Source organism: Oryx dammah, unplaced genomic scaffold (assembly GCF_014754425.2).
Source record: "Oryx dammah isolate SB20612 unplaced genomic scaffold, SCBI_Odam_1.1 HiC_scaffold_29, whole genome shotgun sequence".
Taxonomy (NCBI): Eukaryota; Metazoa; Chordata; class Mammalia; order Artiodactyla; family Bovidae; genus Oryx; species Oryx dammah.
In genome coordinates, this window is record NW_024070213.1 from 65333996 (window position 1) to 65350228 (window position 16233).

Here is a 16233-nt window from a genome sequence, read left to right on the forward strand (position 1 = left end):
ATTTCCTGAACCTGAAATAATGCCTAGCTATAGTCGGGTCATACCTTTAAAATATATATCTTTTTAAAATTTAAATTACTTTAAAATCAATATTATTTTTATTTATTAGACTATATAACTAAATGAGTGGATGAATTTTTTTAAGGACAAACATAAATTTAAAATGAGGCTTAATTCTCCCCGTGAAATGAGAGATTTCTCTTTCTTCCATTTTCTCAGAGATTTTACCTTAGAAAATGTAATTTTAAGATGTTCTCATTTGCTTAAAATGTATGTAAATCCTTTTGGAAAAACTAGACAGGCCTTCAACCATTTGGTCTTTTGTAGTTTATAATCCAGGAATGGCTTTCACAAGGACCTTGGCACCATCCTTTGGAAATGCAAACACTGAGGAAGAAAGAACCCCTAGATCCCTGTGTTTGGGACAGAGCAGGAGCAAATTTCAGTGGGTACCTTACAAAACTAACTCCTGTCATAAAGATTTGACAAATGTATTTCTCCTCTGGATTAAGCCAGTTACTGAACACAGATGGTCATCCAGTTACCAGGTGAATTTAGGATGAAGTAGGTGTGACAAATGATGCTGTCAGTTCCTCTAACTTGAGGACTAGTTAGTGTTTATCTTGAGAGCATGTATGTAATGGGTTATGTCTCCTTTACTATATAAGCATGTGATGATTTGCAATCTGTATTTGCAATCTCTTAGGAGATTGCCTGGAGAAGGCAGTGGCACCCCACTCCAGCACTCTTGTCTGGAAAATCCCATGGATGGAGGAGCCTGGTGGGCTGCAGTCCATGGGGTCGCTAGGAGTCGGACACGACTGAGCAACTTCACTTTCACTTTTCACTTTCATGCATTGGAGAAGGAAGTGGCAACCCACTCCAGTGTTCTTGCCTGGAGAATCCCAGGGACAAGGGAGCCTGGTGGGCTGTCGTCTATGAGGTCACACAGAGTTGGACACGACTGAAGCGACCTAGCAGCAGCCACAGCTTGCCTGGGCTCTTCATTACATTCTGCTTTAACACATATTCAGTAATAAAAGTATTCCCTTTCTCTATGACTTCTGTGGAGAGGATTTCTGGAGTGGGAGATTTTGTTTTTAATTATTTTCCTCCATAATTTTTAATACGAGTGTTAGGTAGTTAGAATAGGAAAAAGGAGTCCAAAATGGTGGTGGCTAAAAGACAAGGGAAAAAGCCTGCGAAAATAGAACAAAGAAAGGCCCAAGGACTGGAGTGAGGACCTCAGGTGAAGCAAACAGCACTCCTGGCTAACCCAGTTTACACAGGGCAGGCCCAGGGGGAGGAGAAAAAATACATAAAAAGAGGAGCCAAAACTGGGCTGGGGCCTCTTTTCTCTTCACATTTTTTGGGTTGGTATCCACTCATGCCTGGAGGATGTATTTTCCTTTACTTGCTAAATAAAACTGAGCTATAACACGGAGCTGTAACACTGGCCCATCCAAGAACTGTAACACTGATCTGTCCAAGGTCTGTAATGCTGGTCCGTCCGTTGCTTCAAATTTTTGTTGAGGCGAAACAGAACCGAGGAAATTACTCACTCCCCTGACATCTACAGTGCCATGATTCAGATTTAACCTGACTGAAACAACCTCAGCCCAGGCCTTCCTCCCCACCCCCCCTCCCCCAAGGAGGAGGCCAACCAGGCAGGAGCCCAACTCAGCAAAAGCTCCTGGGGTGAAAGATGAACATGAAGAAGACCCAGTGCAGGGCAAGTGACAAGAAGCCCAGCATGCTAGAAACCGGGACGGTGAAAAACGAACTCAGCAGAAAGCTCACATGGCTCAGTCTCAGATTTCAGAAGACCTCCGGTTGGAATATGAAGCCCTTACTTCTATGGCTGGAAGGACATATGCCTAACAAAATCTTAATTCCTTTACCACCTCTTGTTTCTTGTTTTCTCAAACCCCCTTTGAACCAGCAAGTGGCAGTGGGTGCAACTGAAGGACTATGGCAGGAGCTACTCTTCAGTGTGTCCTGAAGTCTCCACTATCTGCTACCCAAACCAGTGGGGGTTCTTCTGTCCCTAATCTTCTTTGTGCCAAGGATCAGGCCAACGAAAACTGTGAGCACAGGTCAGATATTTAGCAGATTGAGAGTTGGACTGTGAAGAAGGCTGAGTGCCAAAGAATTGATGCTTTTGAACTGTGGTGTTGGAGAAGACTCTTGAGAGTCCCTTGGACTGCAAGGAGATCAGCCCTGGGATTTCTTTGGAAGGAATGATGCTGAAGCTGAAACTCCAGTACTTCAGCCACCTCATGCAAAGAGTTGACTCATTGGAAAAGACTCTGATGCTGGGAGGGATTGGGGGCAGGAGGAGAAAAGGACGACAGAGGATGAGATGGCTGGATGGCATCACTGACTTGATGGACGTGAGTCTGAGTGAACTCCGGGAGTTGGTGATGGACAGGGAGGCCTGGCATGCTGCGATTTATGGGGTCACAAAAAGTCGGAGCGACTGAACTGAACTGGCAGGTTATTAAGGGGATTCCTCAACACATTTTTCCCACTGCTTTTTCCTCCTATCCTTCAGCTCCTCTCTCTTGGGACTTGAGGCTGGCCAAAACCCATGGTGCCTGGCTTCAGGACCTAATGAAGCTCAGACTCTGATGTCTCATTGCAAAAAATCAGTTAGAGACAGAGCGATAGGTAAGAGGTGGTTTTGTTCGGATTCAGAGAGAAGCACACTCCACAGGGTGTGGGCCATCACAGAGGGCAAGTGCTGCAGCCATGGAATGTGGTGGGTGAACTCATATGCTAATGAGTGGGAGGATCATCCCAACCATTGGGGAACCACCCACTCCTCCGTCTTTTGTCAGTGATTTGGAACTGTCCTGCCACCTCTGGGTGTCATTTAGCTTACAGATTGCGGATCAGGTTTAATTGAATTTCGCTTGTCATCTTGGACCCATTTGATTTTAATTGGTTTATGTCATGCCCTTGTGCTATGTCATTCTTTCAAAAGTTGTGCCCTGCCCCCTTCCCTCCTGTTTCATGCTCTTTTCCTGAGCCCCATCCAGACCCACAATGTTGCCTCTACAGTCTTTTAGAGAGACAACCAGAAAATAGCTGGCCCTTGGAAGGGAAATGCTATATAATATCCAATCCCTCTAGATAATCAGGCCTTCATCTTCCATGTTTCCTACAACATGTACAACATCAGAATCTCTCAGTGAAGCTGCTAGGGCGGGAGACACACAATGCCTGCTAGAAGTCCATCTGTTGGCATCCCTTCAAGGGCAACTGGGCTTCCAGGGATAATGTTTGCCACTTTGGGAGTTAGCCCTGCAGGCCGTTTGGGCCCCAACCTTTACCACCCTTCTCCTAAAGTTACAAACATGCCCCCAGATCAAATCTTCACTCCATTTTATGGAACATCTTGTCTGTTACAACCAGAACCCTGCCCCCTTGGAGGCAACATCACTCCACCCAGCCTATTATTAAAATACTCTTAATGCCCCTAACAGGATCAGATAACCCACTCCCTTGTCATTACTTCTGTTATTACCTAAAGTGGGTCTATGACAATGAAACGTTTACCATTAGAAACACCCTAAACTGCTCTTATGGAGGACTAGGGAGGAAATCCGTCACTTGCCTTCTCTCAGAGCAATAAGAGGATAAGGCTTATGGCTATTTCACCAGGTTCCCAGTCAGGGCACAGATGTAGATTACTTTACATCATGGTATCTATCCCCATCTGTGGTGAACAAACTGGCAATAAATTACAATTACAACCCCTTAATCCTACCCAGCAGTGGTCATGCTGGAGATCTTGGGGATGTTCAACTCCAGCCTGGGAATCCTAGGAGGTCGACCTGCCTCAACCTGCCTAGGGATCTGGTCCTCAGAATGTTGTCACGCCTCAACCTCCTCAGGGATCCACCAGTCCAGGGGTCCCAGGAGGTCGACATGCTTCGACCTGCCCAGGAACCCAATTCTCAGGAGGCCAACCTGCCTCAACCTGCCCGGGAATTTGATCCCCAGTAGGCTGTCATGCATCGGTTTGCCTGGGGATCTGTACCCTGACCCAGGGACACGTGGCTCTCAGGTTGCAACAGTACTGGGTAGGATAAGCTTCAGAAAGACTTACCTCTAAGGAAGTCCACCCATGGAAATAGAAGGGAGACTATTAGTTGTGGGACTGTGCCCAGTCTCAGCAATAACTCAGGAGCCCAGTGAGAGCCCCATTGTCTTTCTGGAATGGCTAAAAGAGCCCCCCTAAAAGTTTACCAATCTGGATTTAGACTCTTGTGAGGGACAGGTGATTTTAAAGGACAAATTCCTGTTCCAATGTGCATCAGACATCAGGATAAAGTTACAACAGCTACAGCAGCAGGACCCCACTGCCTCTTTAGATGAGATGGTCCAGACAGCAACCAATTACCTTTTATTACAGAGAACAGGAGAGGGAGGCCAAGGCCCAGGAAAGGGAGAAAAGGAAAGAGACAAGGCATGCCCAGATGCTGACTGCCCTCCAGGGATGCCCTATCGCAAAACCAAGGTCCTTGAAGGACAAAGTATCAGGAAAATGCTTAATCTGTAGATAGGCAGGGTACTGGGCCAAAGGCTGTCCAAACCATGACAAGTCTCCAGCTTGCTACAAATGCCACCCATTGAGACATTGGGCAGTATTCCATCCTCAGGACCCAAGAGCCTCAAGGTCAAGTGCTAAGCCTTCCCTCATGATGGTTCAACAAGACTGAAGTGGCTCACTCCAGCCAGCTGGCCTGTCACAGATAACCATCATGGGGTTGAGCCAAGGGTGCAACCGGATATGGCAGGTAGGTCCGAGAATGTCTTGGTTGACATGGGCTACCTACTCTGTCCTGACCTCCTACTCCAGAGCCTTCTCCTCCCAAACCTGTACCATTTTGGATGCTCAGGAAAAAACAATTACAAGAAGATTTACCCCAGCACTTTTTCATTGCTGGGATGGACAAATATTTTCCCACCAGTTTCTGGTGGTCCCTGAATGTCCTACTCCCTTATTGGGAAGAGATCTTTCCTGCCTTTGAAATCTTGCAGCTATTGCAATCCTGATAGAAGATGCTTTAAAACTCTCTCGGGGGCAAACTATTTTTACCAGCCATCAAATGAAGCAACTCCTAAATGGGAGAGGCCATTTATGGATGTCTGAACAAAGAATCCTCAGATATCAAGTGCTGCTGATGGAAAAGCAAGGCCTCGCTATATCCTTGTGTGATGTTCTTAACCCAGCCACCCTCCTGCCTACACCTAAGGGCTCTCTCCTCTTTCACTCCTGCCTAGAAACCTTGGACCACTGAACGAAACCCCAAGAGGGACTGTCAGAAGATCCTCTGACCAATCCTGAGGAAATCTAGTACACTGACAGAAGCAGCTTTGTCTTGGATGGAAAAAGAAGAGCCGGGTATGCGGTAATCTCCAATTTTGAGACCATAGATGCTAAACCTTTGCCACCAGGTTCAGTTCAGTTCAGTCACTTAGTCATGTCCGACTCTTTGCGACCCCATGAATCGCAGCATGCCAGGCCTCCCCGTCCATCACCAACACCCAGAGTTCACTCAGACTCATGTCCATTGAGTCCGTGATGCCATCCAGCCATCTCATCCTCTGTCGTCCCCTTCTCCTCCTGCCCCCAACCCCTCCCAGCATCAGAGTCTTTTCCAATGAGTCAACTCTTTGCATGAGGTGGCCAAAGTACTGGAGCTTCAGCTTTAGCATCATTCCTTCCAAAGAAATCCCAGGACTGATCTCCTTCAGAATGGACCTCCAAGGGACTCTCAAGAGTCTTCTCCAACACCACAGTTCAAAAGCATCAATTCTTTGGCACTCAGCCTTCTTCACAGTCCAACTCTCACATCCATACATGACCACAGGAAAAACCATAGCCTTGACTAGATGGACCTTAGTCGGCAAAGTAATGTCTCTGCTTTTGAATATGCTATCTAGGTTGGTCATAACTTTCCTTCCAAGGAGTAAGTATCTTTTAATTTCATGGCTGCACTCACCATCTGCAGTGATTTTGGAGCCCCCCAAAATAAAGTCTGACTCTTGTTTCCGCTGTTTTCCCATCTATTTCCCATGAAGTGATGGGACCGGATGCCATGATCTTCATTTTCTGAATGTTGTGCCACCAGGTACTTCAGTCCAAGTAGCTGAGCTCATAGCCCTGACTCGAGCTTTAGAGCCGGGAAAAGGAAAAAGAGTAGCCATCTACACTGACTCCAAATATGCCCTTCTAGCGCTAGTGCACATTGTTCTATTTGGAAATAAAGAGGCCACTTGACCACCAGACGGTCTCCAATCAAATATGGTGATCAAACCCTTAGGCTCTTAGAGGCAGTCCATCTGCCTGCTGATGTTTCAGCCTTCCACTGTAAAGGACACCAAAAAGGGAGCACAAAAGTGGCCCAAGGGAACCAAGCAGCCTATCAGGCAGCTAAGAGAGCATCATTACAGAACAATGCCCTAATAGGGGTTGCTAACTTAGTTTCACAGACTAATTTGCCAGAAATTCCTTCATATACTGAAGGTGAGACTCTTAAAGCTAAGAGTGAGGGCTTTCTAGAAGATCATAGGGGTGGTTCCAAAAGGAGGGACTCCTTTTTCTGCCTGGGAACCTCCAATGAAAGTTAGTTAACTCCTTATATGCCACCACTCATTTAGGGGAGAAGGCCCTTCAAAGAGTACTAGAAAGGTCCTTAAGAGGAACAGGCCTCCAAACAACTATAAGGTAAGAGGTCTCCTCTTGTCCCAGGTGCCAATTAAACAATGGCAACCCACTCCAGTACTCTTGCCTAGAAAATTCCATGGATGGAGGAGCCTGATGGGCTACAGTCCATGGGGTTGCAAAGAGTCAGACACGACTAAGCGACTTCACTTTCCAGCATTTAAGGAGCTCAAAGATCCCAGTTGGCCCAGCCTGTCCAATGATGTGGGACCAACCCAGAAGAGGATGGACTGAAGGCTATCCTACCTGGACTGAGAAGGCTGAGGAGGTGGTAAAAAAAACTTCCATGAAATCATTCCAAGATTTGGTCTGCCCATGTCATTACAAAGTGACAATGGGACATCATTTACTTCTAAAGTCACCCAAGGGGTCTCTAAAGCATTTGGCATTACTTATTATCTCCATTGTTCCTGGAGGCCTCAGTCTTCAGGAAAAGTAGAAAGGGCCAATCAATTCTTAAAATCAACAATAAAAAAGATAACCCAGAAGACCTCCCTGAGATAGAAGGAAGCTTTACCAATAGCTCTCCTCCACACCTGTATTGCCCCTAAGGAATAGGTTGGTCTTAGTCCTTATGAGATGCTATATGGGAGACCTTTTGTTTATGTCAATGACTTCTTCCTAGATCCAGAGGGTCAGACCCTCCGGTCTTACACCATGGCCATTGGGCAATTCCAACAGGATATACACTTGTATGGTGTCAACCAGGACCCAAAAGATTCCAAAGAGTCACCACTATATGCTCCAGGGACTCAAGTCCTAATTAAAGCATGGAAAGATGGGTCCCCAAAAGCTCAACTCTAGCCCAATGGAAGGGCCCCTACCCTGTAATACTTTCTACCCCCACAGTAGTCAAGGTACCAGAATATGACTCCTGGATTCACTACTCATGAGTCAAGCTGTGGGAAAAAACAGAAGAGGACACTCAGTACACCTGTGAGCCCCTGGGAGATCTCAGATACCTATTCAGAACCACAAATGAGTACCATTCTAATGAACACCCCCAAAATTAAGTTTCTGGGGATAAGATTTCTCAGGACAGCTCTAAAGAGCCAACACAGCTTGGTAGGGGTTGTACTCCAAAACAGACAAGAGCTAGGTCTCCTGATCCCTGAACAAGGAGGGACTTGAGCCGTCTTGAATGAGATGTGTTGTTTCTGGGTAAATACCTCCAACTAAGTTAAAAAGTCTCACAGTCCTCAAGATAAACATTCAGACCCTTTGGACCTCAAAGAAAAAGCTGGAGAGTTCTTGGGGTGGCTACAGTGTCTCTTTGGGGGATCCTCCTGGTGATGGGAAATTTGGAGTTGGCTGATGCTGCTTGTGATTGCTCTGTGTACTATCAATTGTCTAACCTGTTTTGTCTCTGCCTAGGTCAACAAGCTACAACATGTAGTGCCAGTTCAATAAGGATATATAAAACTACAGCCGACCACAGAAAATATCACTCACCCTTAAATGGACACTGCTATAAGGACTCTGAGGCTTGAGACTAGGAAGAGGGGGAGGCCCAATGTCCCTCACCATCCCAGTTCAGCAGGAAGTAGCCAGACAGACTTTGATGCCCCTATTCCCAAAGAATCAGGCCTCCCATCTCTTGAGGGGGGGAATGTTAGGTAGTTAGAATAGGAAAAAGGAGTCCAAAATGGTGGTGGCTAAAAGACAAAGAAGGGGAAAAGCCTGCAGAAACAGAACAAAGAAAGGTCCAAGGACCGGAGTGAGTACCTCAGGTGAAGCAAACAGCACTCCTGCCTAACCCAAATTACATAGGGCAGGCCCAGGGGGAGGAGGAAAAAACATATATAAGGAGGAGCCAAAACTGGGCTGGGGCCTCTCTTCTCTTCATGTCTTTTGGGTCGGCATTCCCTCATGCCTCGGGGATGTATTTTCCTTTACATTCGAAATAAAGCTGAGCTGTCACACAGAGCTGTAACACTGGTCCATCCAAGGGCTGTAACGCTGGTCTATCCGTCACTTCAAATTTTTGTTGCAACAAGACAGAACCAAGGAAATTACATACTACCATGACACAAGCAAGAGTATCTCCTTTGGTATTTATAAAGTAAAGGTAATAGAAGAAAGTACTATCATAGTATCTCTCACACTTTCAAGAGCTATAAGGCCTGATGTGGGACTCATAAAATAACAGTGAAGGTTCTGCACACCGAACACAGGAGACTTTTCCCGTAATCAGTGGCTTTATTTATATTAATATATTTGATTAATAGGAATCTACTTTAAGACAGATACATTAATTATGAATTCTCTTACCAATGTCTTTAAATTTTAACTCTTTTAAATTATATTAATCATACTACAAAGCTTATTTGAACTGAGATGAAAGATGTTAAACCAAAAAAATGATAATAATAATATAACTATAAAGAAAAAGACTTCTGGGAACACTTCCTGAAGACTTACATGCTTAATGAAAAAGGACAGTTTCTCAATAGGCTTAGGAAGAACAAAGGCAAACACCAAAGCAGACCAAACTTCAGGGTTGGAGCACAGCTGCCAGAAATAGCAAGATGTTCTGCCTTAGAAACTTAAACTGCTTTGTCTTAAAATTCTTCCCATAAATTTATGAAAAACTACCACCTTGGCATGCACTAAAGAAGACTTTTGAATGTCTAAATTTAACAGAGAAATAAACTGGAACGAATCTAGTCCATGTATTAAACCCTGGAATTCAGAACAGCAATTACATTATCAAGCTGCTTATTTTTGAATGAACAATTCTGTAACTTTTAAAAAATTATATACAAGCATTGTATCTTATTCATTCCAATTTATTCACCCATAAATTCCTAAAGTTAAAAAAAAAAAGACAAATCTAGATAATATCAGCATGGATCAGAACAAGCAGGTATTTATGTTTTAATACTACCAATGGAGTGACAAATGTTCATGATACTAAAGTGAAACAGAAAGCAAGAGGAAAAGAAAACAAAAACATAAGGGGAGGGTGTAAGACGTCCAAAGCTTTTCAGACTTTGGTCAGGAACTATCCTTTCAATCCTCGTTTAAACATCACCAGTGTATTCTCTTTTCTGTTCAATTAAATCAAACTATTCGGTGAGTTAAAATATGTATCTTATGTCCCTGTCTTTGTACTTTACCAACTCATTTCTCTTCAACTGCATATCCTTCTCCCATCTCTAAATCTTAAAATAATGCGATTCCATATTTATACCCTCATTACAAAATTTACCTACATGCACGTTTATACGTGTTGGTGCTTTACATTCCCTATAACACTACAAATCTCTGTAGGCAGAATCTGTGATTTGTTTTACTTCATTCAGAAACACAGGAAAGGGAAACAGAATGGAATACATATTACCTTGATAGTCAGATATATTGCATATAAGTAATGTCTCAAATGATATCCACTCCACATTTTTCTAACTTTAGAGAAGAAAACAGACATTCTTATTGTAATTAATTTCACATAAGCATATTCAGACATGTAAACCATTTCTTATCACAGTCTTGGACTACCTTGCAAATTTTTTTCCTATTATGCCTCAGAACTTTGCAGTAGGCAGTAACTGTTTCTTGTATGATTATTAAACTCACACATAACTTATTATTATCATGATGGATGTATTACAGAAGCCAAAACAATTCTATTTAAGTTTTTATAAATTGCATAAATTGCTTTTCAATATGTTAACCAAATGAAGGTGAAAACTATAGTTTTTTCTACCAGACACTGAAAATAAGTGTGAGGAGCTAAAATATCATTATATTTTATTGAACTGGTTAAATTCATTTTTGCTTTGTTATTAAATATATTATTTTTTATGAATTCAAACAAAAAAGTCAATACTTAAAAGTATAATGATGCTCCCAAAAGCCTTTTTGGAGTTTACAGGCCTCTTCATTGAGAGATCATTTCAAATGGTTGAGTGGAAGAATTTCTAAAAATAATGCCTCAAAGCATTTTCAAATATTTTTCTGAGAATATATAATTAAGCTTACACTACTAGCAAGAAATACTATAAATTGTTTTAAAATCATTGTATTTTCAATAGATGGAAGAAAGGAAGGATAAATGAAATGGTCTAATAGTATATGGGAAACTATATTTTAATAAACCACTTAAAGTTGAGAAAACAACATCATATGGATAAAAAGCATTTTATTTTCTAAAATGGACAGAAAGATTTCTAGGGAAAAAGAGGAACCTAACTAAACACATGTATTTGATTCTGTACTCCACTCCCACTTTAAAATAGGAGAAACTTTTCACTAGTTACAGAAATTGACAAAGATATCAAAATCATATCACTTCAATAAAGTGTCAGTAGATAGAAGATAGAAAAGACTAGATTCAGTGTGAAACCCTTGGAGTCTTTTTGTTAGAATTTACTTCTAAGGATCCTAAGCCAACTAACATACTCTGTGTTGTAGAGACCACAGACTGAGGCAGAATTGGTCTCTGAGTTCTACTGAAAGCCTAAAATACTTGGCTTTGAAAATAATGTATCTGAGGGTTATATTGGTTGTAGAACATGTACCGAGTGTTTAGTTGCTGTCATGTCTGACCTTTTGCGACCCCATCAACTGTAGCCTGCCAGGCTCCTCTGTCCATGGAGATTCTCCAGACACAAATATTATAGTGAATTGCCATTTCCTTCTCCCAGGTCTCCCACATTGCAGGCTGATTCTTTACCATCTGAGCCCCCAGGGAAGCCCAGGGAAAAGTCTGTTTTCACCCAGTTATAGAGCATGTTGTTGCTAAGTCACTTCAGTCGTGTCCGACTCTACGTGACCCAATAGACAGCAGCCCACCAGGCTCCCCCATCCCTGGGATCCTCCAGGCAAGAACACTGGAGTGGGTTGCCATTTCCTTTTCCAATGCATGAAAGCAAAAAGTGAAAGTGAAGTCTCTCAGTCATGTCTGACTTAGCGACCCCATGGACTGCAGCCTACCAGGCTCCTCCATCCATGGGATTTTCCAAGCAAGAGTATTGGAGTGGGTTGCCATTGCCTTCTCCAGTTATAGAGCATAGTAACTGCCAAAATAACAATCTCCTACAAGCTTAAATTAGCTTTCAAAATTTTTTTTCTGCCACCAACTGGGATCGATCTGAGAGAATTTAACTACTCTAGTCAGAGGACCATAGCCAGTGAAAGAAGGAGAAGCAGAGATGCAGTGAATTGAAAAATGTAATTAATAAAAGGAGTACAGGTCTCCATGGACAGGAAGATTAGAATTGATGTCCATTAATATTAGACAAGAAACTTTAATAGCAGTTTTAATAGTGGAGATAAAGCAGATCCATCATTATGGACAGATGACAAGATTGTCAATCTGAGAGACTCAACTGAGAAATGATTATAAATAATAAGAGAATTCAATAAGATCAGAGGGTAAAATACTAAGACATATAACTTCTGTATAAACAAATAATATGCAACTAGATAATGTTTCTACATTTATTGATTTATTAGCAAAATAGAATTAGTTAATACTATCATCTGCATATCATCTGCATACCACTTTAAAGGCAGAAAGTGAAGAGGAACTAAAGAGCCTCTTGATGAAAATGAAAGAGGAGAGTGAAAAGCTGGCTTAAAACTCAACATTCAAAAAATGAAGATCATGGCATCCAGTCCTATTACTTTACAGCAAATAGATTGGAGAAAATTGAAAACAGTGTCAGATTTAATTTTATTGGACTCCAAAATCAATGTGGACAGTGACTGCAGCCACAAAATTAAAAGATACTTACTCCTTGGCAAGTAAAAAACTAGAAATAGAACTGCCTTATGACCCAGCAATCCCACTGCTGGGCATACACACTGAGGAAACCAGAATTGAAAGAGACACATGTACCCCAATGTTCATCGCAGCACTGTTTATAGTAGCCAGGACATGGAAGCAACCTAGATGTCCATCAGCAGATGAATGGATAAGAAAGCTGTGATACATATACACAATGGAGCATTACTCAGCCATTAAAAAGAATACATTTGAATCACTTCTGATGAGGTGGATGAAACTGGAGCCGATTATACAGAGTGAAGTAAGCCAGAAAGAAAATCACCAATACAGTATACTAACACATATATATGGAATTTAGAAAGATGGTAACGATAACCCTGCATGCAAGACAGCAAAAGAGACACAGATGTATAGAACAGTCTTCTGGACTCTGTGGGAGAGGGAGAGGGTGGGATGATTTGGGAGAATGGCATTGAAACATGTATAATATCATATATGAAATGAATTGCCAGTCCAGGTTTGATGCAGGATACAGGATGCTTGGGGCTGGTGCACTGGGATGACCCAGAGGGATGGTACAGGGGGGGAGGTAGGAGGAGGGTTCAGGATGGGGAACACGTGTACACCCATGGCGGATTCATGTTGATGTATGGCAAAACCAATATATTGTAAAGTAATTAACCTCTAACTAAAATAAATAAATTTAAATTTAAAAAAAATGTTAAGCAACAAAAAAATAAAAAAGATACTTGCTTCTTGGAAGAAGAGCTATGAGAAGCCTAGACAGTGTATTTAAAAAGTAGAGACATCACTTCATCAACAAAGGTCCATCTAGGCAAAGCTATGGTTTTTCCAGTAGTCATGTATGGATGTGAGAGTTGGACCATAAAGCCTGAGCACCAAATAATTGATGTTTGGGAACTGTGATGCTGGAAAAGACTCTTGAGAGTCCTTTGGACTGAAAGGAGATCAAACCAGTCAATCCTAATGGAAATCAACCCTGAATATTCATTGGAAGGACTTACACTAAAGCTCCAATACTTTGGGCCAACTGATGTGAAGAGCTGACTCACTGGAAAAGGCCCTGATGCCAGAAGATGGTATGCAAGTAGAGAAGGGGGTGACAGAGGACAAGATGTTTAGATGGCATCATCGACTCAATGGACCTGAGTTTGTGCAAACTCTGGGAGATGGTGAAGGACAGGGAAGCCTGGTGTGCTGCAGCCCATGGGGTCACCAAGAGTCGGACATGACTGAGTGACTGAACAACAACTGGACCCTTCAACCAACGACTTCCCTTACATCCTTTTACCAACAATTTCCTACCTTCCCACACTGCCCAACTTCTGGCAACCACCATTCAATTATCTAGTTCTATGAACTTGAGTATTTTAGACTCTCTATATAAATGAGATCACACAATATGGCCTTTGTCTGACTTAATTTCACTGAGCATAATGCCCTCTAGGTCCACCCATGTTGTCACAAATGGCAAGATTTCCTCTCTTGTGGCTGAGTTATACACTCCATTGTATATGTACAGTTAGATATACAATACATATCAATTGTGTGTGTGTGTATATAATCCACACATCTGTACACAGACACACAGTCTGTTTCTACATCATGGCCGTTATGAATAAAACTGCATTGAACGTGGGAATGCAGGTGTCTCTTTAAGATAATGATTTCACTTTCTTTCAGTATACATCCAGATGTGGGTTTGCCGAATATATGGTGGTTCTATTTGTAATCTCTTGAGGAGTCTCCATCTCCATACTGTTTTCAGTACTGGCTAAACCAATTTAGATTCCTACCAAGAGTGCATAAGAGTTCCCTCTCCCCACATCCTCTCCAACACCTACGATCTCATCTTTTTGACAATAGCCTTTCTGATAGGTATAAACTGATATCTAATTGTGGGTCTGATATGCACTTCCCTGAAGATTACTGATGTTGAACATCATTTTTTAACCTGTTGGCCATCTGTGTAACTTCTTTGGAAAAAGGCCTATTGAGGTCCTCTGGCCATTTTTTAATCAATTTGCTTGCTTTGTGCTATTGAACATATGTTTTAATATATTTTGGATATTAACTTCTTATCAGATGGACAGCTTTCAAATACTTTGTCCCATTCTACAGGCTACCTCACATATAGATTCAACTAATATTTGACAAAGGAACTGAGAACTCTTGAGACAGAAAAGAATCTCCTGAATAAACAGTTTGGGGTAAACTAGTAATTACACACAGAAGACTGAAACTGGAGCCTGACCCTACACCACTCACAACGTTTTATGTGGAATATGTTAAAGGCTTAAACATAAGCCCTGAAATCTAAAACCCCCTAGAAGAAAACATAGGGAAAAAAACTCTTTGACTTAGCCTTGGCAAAGATTATTTGGCATGACACCAAAAGCAAAAGGAAACACTCCAGATTACTAGGTGACAGTTTTAGAGAACAAGGGAATTTACACAGAAGGCCTGTCTTGGATTACCGCAGATGAGTAGACTTTTGCATATGTCCACCAGAATCTTAACAGTTTATGTAAAAGCCTTAACTGGGTTTAATCATATTCAGTCCAAGTGAGTTTCCTCAGCGGCTTGGCGGTAAAGAAAGCAAAGTGAGTGAAGTCGCTCAGTCATGTCCTACTCTTAGTGACCCCAGGGACTACAGCCTACCAGGCTCCTCCATCCATGGGATTTTCCAGGCAGGAGTACTGGAGTGGGGTGCCATTGCCCCTACAATTCATTACATCTACAATTCAGGAGATGCAGGAAACGTGGGTTCTATCCCTGGATCAGGAAGATCCTCTGGAGGAGGGTATGACAACCCACTTCAGTACTCTTGCCTAAGAATACCACAGACAGAGGGGCTTGGTGGTCTATAGTCCATAAGGTCACAAAGTGCTGGACACAACTGAAGCAACTGAGCATGATCACAGTCTCAACTATACCTTAGGCTTTTAAGGCTATGTCCTTGAAACAATTCCTAGTGTGGAAATGGTGGGTGGAACATACCGTCCAAGGACAAGAGAGAAGGTAAGGAGACAATTGCATGGGTCCAGCTTGCAGGTGACCCATCTATCGTGTCCTCTCCATGACCGACTCCAACAAGAAAACACTACATCAAATTAAAAAGTTTCAGCCAACAAGAGAAACAACCAACTAGATATTTTAATTAAAAAATTTCTAAAAAATTGTATAAAATCTAGATCAAGACTCTAGCAAAATGATAATGGCTATAAGGAAAGAGGAATAAATAGAGACAGAACAATTTGAAGAAACAGCATGAAATTAAAAGATACACAGATGAACATAACTTGGGATAACACCAAATAATATGCACAAATTTTGAAAATAAAATGCTATTAGTTTGTTATTAAAGAATGAAATGATAATTATCTAAAGGGCTCAAAAAGTAGAAGGCAATGGTTAAAATATGTCAGGCTTCATAGGGAAATTGGGTACATATCTTCGACAACATTACTGAACACTATATTATATGTGAAACTAAAATCCTGTACTCACAGTGATGCAAACTTCAACATACAGTGAAAAACTTTTTATCTTCCCACCCACTCTCCTTCACTTCTCAGTTCCTTTAAGAGAGGTTTAGCTTCCACATACATTCCCATACATAAAACAGAAAAAATATTTTAACTAGCTATCTAATTGAACTCAGTCCAGTCCAAATGTGTCAGGGGAAAAAAAAAAAAAAAAAGCTTGTCACTAAAAGACTTCACTATGAACAATTTTTTTT